Raw genomic sequence first — 8,791 nt, forward strand, 5'->3', positions numbered from 1 at the left:
TCGTTGACGAACCTCTAAGTCAACAAACCTGCTGAGCAAATCGGTGAACCGCTGGTCGGTTATTGCATTCCTCGCTTCCTGTTGTTGTTGCATCTGGCGCATCAGTTGCATCACTTCGTTGTTCTGTACCTGCATGGCATCAAGCCGTTGGGCTTGATGTTCGATAGCGTCCATGATGTCATCATTAGTGGCTGGCCTTCTTCTTCGACGACGTCGGGAGGATGGACCAGTTGCATTGTCGGAAGGGTTAAGCGGGGCTGATTGTTGTTCAGGACCTTGATCACCTTGCTCCATTTCTTCAAACTCGTCCGGGGGCGGGTTTGCATGTGTAGGCTCGGTAGCTTCGGGAGCATTCAGGTCGTAGATGAATCGGTCGGGGTTGGTGACATCTGTGAGGGCAATGTTGGGCAAGACAACGCTTGGGACCTCTTGGTTATTTACCATAAGATAGTACCTTCCGCCTATCCTGTTTTTGATTAGGCGGTTGGAACGACAATAACTTATATCCATAAATAGGGGTGGCAGAGATTGTAAATTTTGAAGGCGGTTCCCTAGATTCAAGCCAAGTGCTATGGTGGTTATTAAACCTCCAATCACAAAAGGTTGGCGGCCTCTAGCACATAGGGTGCGGATATGATGAAATAAGAAAGAGGCGGCGTTTACCTTTGTATCCATTTCAAAGACGTGGTGGAGGAAGAATAATTCCTTTGCGTTGACTTTGCTGTTGTTCGGTCTTCCAAAAACGGTGTTTTGCAGGATGCGGATAAAATACCGGATGGTTGGGTTATGTATATGCGAAGCAAGTAGTACATCCCAGTTGTTGGTTTCCACACCGGATACTTTTCTAAAGAGGTCAAAGGCGTTTATGTGCCACTGTGAGTTCGGAGGGATTCTTGGGTGGACCTGGTCTCCTACAGGGAAGTGTAGCATGGCACTCAATTGGTTCTGGGATAGTGAGTACTCGGTGTTGAACATGCGGAAAGTTGCGGTACCGGTTAAGTACTCGTCTTCACCGGTTGAAGTGTTGTAAGAATAAGAACTTAAAAATTCTAAGGTGAGTGATGGGTAGGTAGGTTGATTGTGTGTGCAAAGAAAGGTTAAATCAGCAAGCCTAAGCATCCATTGTACACCTTGAAGTAATCCTAATTCTTGTAAACAATTCAAATCAGGATACCTGGTAGAGACGACACCTCGTTGTTGGAACCGATCGAACTGTTCCCGTTGATAATTATCATCTTCGGATCGAAAGATAATATTTCCGAATTGTTGGTTTTCTGCCATATTGTAGGTGGGTTGAAAGAAGGAAAGAAGATGAAAATGTATTTGTATAGAATTGTTTGTTAGAATGATGTGGTTTAGGGAGAAATAGAGTGTAGGTATTTATAGGGAGAGTTTTTGGAAGTTGGAAGAGAAGTGGGTGAAAGGAAAATAAATGTGGATGAATGTGATTGGGATGGAGTAAAGAGGTGAATGAATGGGGAAAATAAAAAGGTGGGTGGGTAACGTTCGTGTCCCCAACGGTCACCAACGTTCACCTATTCTGAAGCTGTCACGCTCGTGACAGAAGGTGTTATGGGCGTCACATGCATTTGCGTGACGACCGTGATGGCTTGTGTGACGCTCGTCACACCAGTCAGCTTGCAACGGTCACTTACGTGGGTCCTTTATTATTTGTTTTTTATTATTTTATTGTTTTTATTTTGTTTTTGTTTATGTTTATTATATTTTTCTATTGTTATATTTTAGAAATACCATGTATGCTATTCTATTACACACCATAGTGTATATATATATTTTTCTCTAATAGGCTATGTAAGCAGCATACAGTAAATATCATTATTGATAATTGTAGATATTGCATAGAACAAAATAAAATAAAATAAACCAATAATGCAATAGCTTCACAAAATGAACATAATGTAACATTTGAAGATAAAAGAAAAACATGCGAAAAAATAAATGCTAAGATTAAAAGTAATGTGAAACCAAACTATAAATTTCCTAAAACTAAAACTAAAACTAAAAAACTTCTAGCCACTTGCAGGATCTCTGGCCGGAGGAGCAAAGGAGTTAACACGGTTTAGCAACTCATGAAATTGATTTGTCATACTGCTCATGTATCCCAGAAATTCATGTCCTATATTAGTTAGCTCTTTTTTGATGGCGTCTTGTTCTGACATCAAAGCTTGAATGGCGGTGTTATAATCAGCTCCGGGCATATGATGTCTAAGATCAGGTATTGCCGACTCTTCGGTCAGGATAGGATGAGGTGGAGAGTCAATATCATAATAACCAGATGGTGTCTGAGGGTCAGACTCAGCATAAGGAATTTGGTCGTCACAAATCTCATAGTCTTGGATGGATTCAGTAGATCTAACAGGAGAAGGTATTCCATTCAGATTGTAGAGCCAATTGTTTCGGTTATGAACACTAGTCCTCGGGCTAGGCAAGGTGAATAGGCAAAGAACTTGGTTGTTGACTATTAGTTCAAACTCTTCAGGCCCTAGGTTTCCTATAAACATAGTGTTGAAGAGAAAGGGTATACTCATAGGCGCAATGCCATAAAAAGGGCTCAAGTCAAGCATGGGTTGGCGTAATCCGATAGCATTACCAATCATGGTTATCAATCCGCCTATTTGAATTGGTGCTCAGTCATCTTGAATAAGGCGGTCAAAATTCGCCAACATATAAGCGGCACCATTCACTGGACGATTCTGGGAAGCACAAAATATGATGAAGAGTTCATCACGTGAAACTGTGGTAATGTTTGATTTCTTCCCAAAAAGAGTGTGTGCTAGGATTTTATGGAAATAACGAAAAGCTGGGTTATGTATGTTTCCAGAAAGAAACTCATGCTCCTCAGGGTCGTCATTTCCCGTTAAAATTCCCCAAAAATGTTCAAGTTCTCTATATTCAAAAAGGTCTTCTTGGCTCATGGTGAATGTATCAAAAGAGGTAGGAAACCCTAAAAGGTTAGTAAAGTCTTGAATGTTAAATTGATACTCCATATTGAACATCCTGAACTGAATGAAACCTCTGCTTATTCCTTTTCCATGGCTGGGTAGATAGATCAGGGAGCTAAGGAATTCTAGAGTTAGCCTCCGGTAAGTGACAAATTGTCTTCGAATAGGAGTGGTTTCCCACCCTATTTGACTTAGCAGATACATGACACTCTCTCTTAGTCCAAGGGCAGTCATTGCCCAATCATCAGCATAGAAACTAGGTAGCATCTCTCTCTCTGCTAGTTCTTCAAACTTTTGTTTCTGAGCTTTCCCTCTGAATTTGATGCCCATACGATCAATTTGTCCCATCAGGTTAGTGTTAACTAAAGAAAAGAAAAACAAGAATTTAGTCAGGATTTGGCCAGATGCCGAAAGGAGAAAAGAAGAAAAGTTTTATAAAATAAAATAAATGAAGAATGAATACTAAATAAAATCAAAAGGGATAATCAAAGAAGAAGGAAAATATAAAATAAAAATAGAAAATAAAATAGAAAGTTGTGGGTTGTCTCCCACGAAGCGCTTTGTTTAATGTCGCAAGCTCGACATAAAACTAGTAAATGTTAATCTATAGGTTTAGGAGACAATACGTCTAAGTGCAGGACTTGCGAGTCTTCATTGCTTTCATCATGGTGATAATGTTTCAGACGCTACCCGTTTACGATAAATGCTTCCATAGATTTTCCCTTAATTTCCACAGCTCCACTAGGGAAAACATTAGTAACTTGGAAAGGGCCTGACCATCTAGAGCGTAGTTTTCCTGGGAATAACTTAAGCCTAGAGTTAAACAATAGGACTACATCGTCTTGTTTGAAAGTTTTCCTTGATATGCGCTTATCATGCCATTTTTTCGTTCTTTCCTTGTAGATTCTGGCATTTTCGTAAGCGTCTCGTCTAAGTTCCTCTAATTCGTTTATATCAAGGATTCGCTTTTCACCGGCGGCCTTATAGTTTAGATTTAAGTTTTTAATAGCCCAATAGGCCTTATGTTCTAACTCTACTGGGAGGTGGCAAGATTTACCATATATAAGCTTAAATGGGGTTGTTCCTATGGGAGTTTTGTAAGCAGTTCGATATGCCCATAAGGCTTCGGGTAATTTTGATGACCAGTCTTTCCTTGAGGTGGCGACTGTTTTTTCCAATATCTGTTTAATTTCTCTGTTAGACACTTCCACTTGTCCACTGGTTTGAGGATGGTAAGGTGTCGCTACTCGATGTCTTACACCATACTTAAACAAAAGTTTTTCGAGTATCTTAGATATAAAATGCGATCCACCATCACTGACGACTATTCTTGGGACACCAAATCTTGGGAAAATTATATTCTTAAAGAGTCTAGTTACTACTCGTGTGTCGTTTGTTGGAGAAGCTATAGCTTCAATCCATTTTGATACGTAGTCAACCGCTACGAGTATGTACTTGTTTCCGAAAGAAGGTGGAAAAGGTCCCATGAAATCTATTCCCCACACGTCGAAAATCTCTACTTCTAAAATGCCCTTTTGTGGCATCTCGTCACGTCTAGATATGTTTCCTGTGTGTTGGCATCTATCACATTTCTTGACAGCAGCATGCACATCCTTCCATATGTTTGGCCAATAAAAACCAGCTTGTAGGATTTTAGAATAGGTCTTGGATGTACTTGCGTGTCCATCATAGGGAGCGGAATGACAATGTTGGATTATACTTTCTATCTCTTCTTCAGGTATACACCGACGGAAAATACCATCGGGGCCTCTTTTAAAAAGTAAAGGGTCGTCCCAGTAATACTGTTTCATGTCATGGAAGAATCGTTTCTTTTGTTGATAGGATAAATCAAGTGGAACTATTCCGGCGGCTAAATAATTGACAAAATCGGCATACCATGGTGTAACGCATACAACCAAGGTGGTCTCTACCTGTTCATCAGCTCTGTTTTCTTCCAGATTAGCTATAAGTCTATCGTACGAGAAGTCATCATTGATCGATGTTCTTTCCGATTCCAGATTTTCTAGTCTAGAAAGGTGATCTGCCACTACGTTTTTAGTTCCTTTTTTATCTTTGATTCCCAAATCAAATTCTTGTAACAACAAGATCCACCTTAGGAGTCTAGGTTTAGCATCCTTTTTTTTTAAGAGGTACTTAATGGCAGCGTGGTCAGTGTAAACGATTATTTTAGCTCCGACCAAGTAAGAACGAAATTTATCTAGTGCAAACACTACTGCTAAAAGTTCTTTCTCGGTCGTGGCGTAATTCATCTGTGCTTCATCTAGAGTTCTACTTGCATAATATATGACATGAAGTTTTTTATCCTTTCGTTGTCCTAAAACAGCGCCTACGGCGTAGTCACTTGCGTCACACATTATTTCGAATGGTTCATTCCAATCCGGAGTCTGCATTATGGGCGTGGAGATCAGTGCTTGTTTAAGCGTTTGAAATGCTTCTAAACATTTATTGTCGAAGATGAATTCAGCGTCTTTCATTAATAATCTGGTTAAAGGTTTAGTTATTTTAGAGAAATCTTTAATAAATCGTCGATAAAAACCAGCATGTCCTAAGAAGCTTCGTACTTCTCTCACGGTTTTCGGAGGTTGAAGGTTTTCGATTACTTCTATTTTAGCTTTGTCTACTTCAATTCCTCTATTTGATATAATGTGTCCTAAAACAATTCCTTCTTGTACCATAAAGTGACATTTTTCCCAATTAAGTACTAGGTTTACTTTTACACATCATTCTAGAACTCTTTCTAGGTTTTCAAGACATTCTTCGAAACTTTGCCCGCATACGGAAAAGTCATCCATAAAGACTTCCATGATGTTTTCGAGAAAATCGGCGAATATTGCCATCATGCACCTTTGGAAGGTTGCAGGAGCATTGCACAAGCCGAACGGCATTCGTCGATAAGCGAAGGTACCAAAAGGACATGTGAATGTTGTCTTTTCTTGGTCATCAGGATGAATTGGTATTTGAAAGAAGCCTGAGTAACCGTCTAGATAGCAGAAATGAGAATGTTTTGCTAATCGTTCTAACATCTGGTCTATGAATGGTAAAGGAAAATGATCTTTTCGGGTTGCTTTGTTTAGTTTCCTATAGTCAATGCACATTCTCCATCCCGATTCGATTCGTTTGGTTATAGTTTCTCCTTTTTCATTTTCGATAACTGTTATACCTCCTTTCTTTGGTACTACGTGTACAGGACTAACCCATTTGCTATCAGATATAGGATATATGATACCTGCCTCTAATAACTTCGTTACTTCCTTTTTCACTACCTCACTCAGGATCGGGTTTAGTCTCCTCTGATGTTCCCTAGAAGTTTTACAGTCTTCTTCTAGCATGATGCGATGCATACAAATAGAAGGACTTATCCCTTTAAGATCGGTGATGTTGTATCCTAGTGCGGTTGGATATTTTCTTAAGATATGTAGGAGTTTTTCGGTTTCGAGTTTTCCTAGGTCTGCATTAACTATCACTGGTCGTTCAAGTTCTAAGTCTAGGAATTCATATCTCAGATTTTTGGGAAGTGTTTTCAAGTCGAGGGTTGGTTTCTTAAGGCATTGCGTAGGATCCGGTGTTATTGCTAAACATTGGTTAAGTCTGTTTTCTACACGATATTCAGACAATTTGTCATTTTCTAACTCTGTTTCTTTTATGCATTCGTCGATGATATCCATGAAGTAACATGTGTCATCTATTGCAGGTGCTTTCAAAAATTGGGAAAGAATGACCTCAATTTTCTCTTCTCCTACTTCGAAAGTGAGTCGTCCTCATTTTACGTCTATGATGGCACCGACGGTTGCTAAGAATGGTCTTCCCAATATAATGGGTGTAACTTCATCTTCCCTTATGTCCATAATTATAAAATCGGTTGGGATGTAGAATTGACCTATGCGCACTAGAACGTTTTCAAGAATTCCTACGGGATATCTAACGGAACGATCTGCTAATTGCACAGACATTTTAGTTGGTCTTAATTCTCCCATTTCCAGTTTCTTGCATATGGATAAGGGCATAACACTGATACCGGCTCCTAAATCGCATAAGGCTTTATCTATGACAAATTTTCCTATGTGACAGGGTATAGAGAAACTACCAGGATCTTTAAGTTTTGGAGGCATATTCTGGATTATAGCGCTACACTCAACAGTGAGTGTAACGGTTTTGCTATCTTCAAGTTTCCTTTTATTGGAAAGAATTTCTTTTAAGAACTTAGCATATGAGGGCATCTACATAATAGCTTCTGTAAACGGAATTGTGACGTTTAATTGTTTCAGTAGGTCAACAAATTTTTTAAAATGGCCCGCGTCTTTGGTTTTAATAAGCCTCTAAGGATAAGGGATAGGTGGTTTATAAGGCGGTGGAGGTACATAAGGTTCTTTCTTTTCTATGGTTTCCTTATTACTCTCTTCCTTTTCCTTAGGTTTATTTTCTTCCTCAGTTGACTTTTGAGAGTTTTGGTTCTCAATTCTTGGATCAGATGGTCCTTCTACCTCTGTTCCACTTCTTAATATAATTGCATAAGCGTGGCTTTTCGGGTTAGGTTGGGGCTGTCCAGGAAATGTACTAGTTGGGGCAGCAGTAGGCGCTTGTTGTTGAGCTACTTGTGAGATTTGTGTTTCCAGCATTTTGTTATGGGTAGCCAAGGTATCTACTTTACTTGCTAATTGTTTAATCTGTTCGTTAGTGTGTACATTCTGGTTTAAGAACTCTTTATTGGTTTGCTGTTGAGAAGCTATGAAGTTCTCCATCATGATTTCCAAGTTGGATTTCCTAGGAACGTTATTGTTAGGGGTAGATGGGGTTGGCTTTTGATATCCAGGAGGTATAGCTAGGGCTTGACTGGGGGCTTGTCCTGGTGCGTATAAAGCATTATTACTCTTGTATGAAAAATTAGGATGATTCTTCCAGTTTGAGTTATAGGTATGCGAGTAGGGGTTTCCTTGAGCATAGTTCACTTGCTCTGCTTGGATTCCTGTTAGGAGTTGACAATCTGTAGGAGTGTGACCTTGGATTCAACAGACTTCGTAATTTTGAGTTACGGCAACCACGGTGGCTGGAGGTGATACATTTAAACTTTCAATTTTCTGGGCCAAAGCATCCACTTTTGCATTAACATGATCAAGGCTACTTATCTCGTACATGCCACTTTTCGTTTGAGGTTTTTCTACCATCGTTCGGTCGCTTCCCCATTGATAATGATTTTGGGCCATGCTCTCGATAAGTTGATAAGCATCGGTGTAAGGTTTATCCATAAGTGCACCACCTGCGGCGGCGTCTATTGTTAACCTTGTGTTGTATAAGAGACCATTATAGAAGGTATGAATCACTAACCAGTCCTCTAAACCATGGTGTGGAAAAAGTCTCATCATGTCTTTGTATCTTTCCCAGGCTTCGAAAAGAGACTCGTTATCTTTCTGTTTAAATCCATTTATCTGGGCTCTCAACATAGCTGTTTTGCTTGGAGGAAAATATCGGGCAAGAAAGACTTTCTTCAACTCATTCCATGTGGTGACTGAGTTGGAAGGAAGAGACTGAAGCCATCTTCTAGCTTTATCCCTTAACGAGAAAGGAAAAAGACGAAGTCGAATTGCCTCTGAAGTGACACCATTAGCTTTAACAGTATCAGCGTATTGGACAAATACGGATAAATGAAGGTTTGGATCCTTGGTAGGATTTCCAGAGAATTGATTCTGTTGTACTGCTTGTAACAGCGAAGGTTTAAGTTCGAAGTTGTTTGCTTCGATTGCGGGTGGAGCAATACTCGAATGTGGCTCATCTTGCGATGGAGCGGCGTAATCTCGAAGAGCACGAGCTGG

The 8,791-nt window shown here is 39.8% G+C and overlaps 1 non-coding gene across 1 annotated transcript; it reads left to right on the forward strand.

The window, feature by feature from the left end:
* The first annotated feature begins 8,315 nt into the window (after positions 1 to 8,315).
* On the forward strand, positions 8,316 to 8,422 carry LOC127109347 (small nucleolar RNA R71). The gene has a single exon (XR_007796658.1). It is a non-coding gene; the product is annotated as a small nucleolar RNA R71 (small nucleolar RNA).
* Positions 8,423 to 8,791: the final 369 nt, after the last annotated feature.

Source organism: Lathyrus oleraceus, chromosome 7 (assembly GCF_024323335.1).
Source record: "Lathyrus oleraceus cultivar Zhongwan6 chromosome 7, CAAS_Psat_ZW6_1.0, whole genome shotgun sequence".
NCBI classification, from domain to species: Eukaryota; Viridiplantae; Streptophyta; class Magnoliopsida; order Fabales; family Fabaceae; genus Lathyrus; species Lathyrus oleraceus.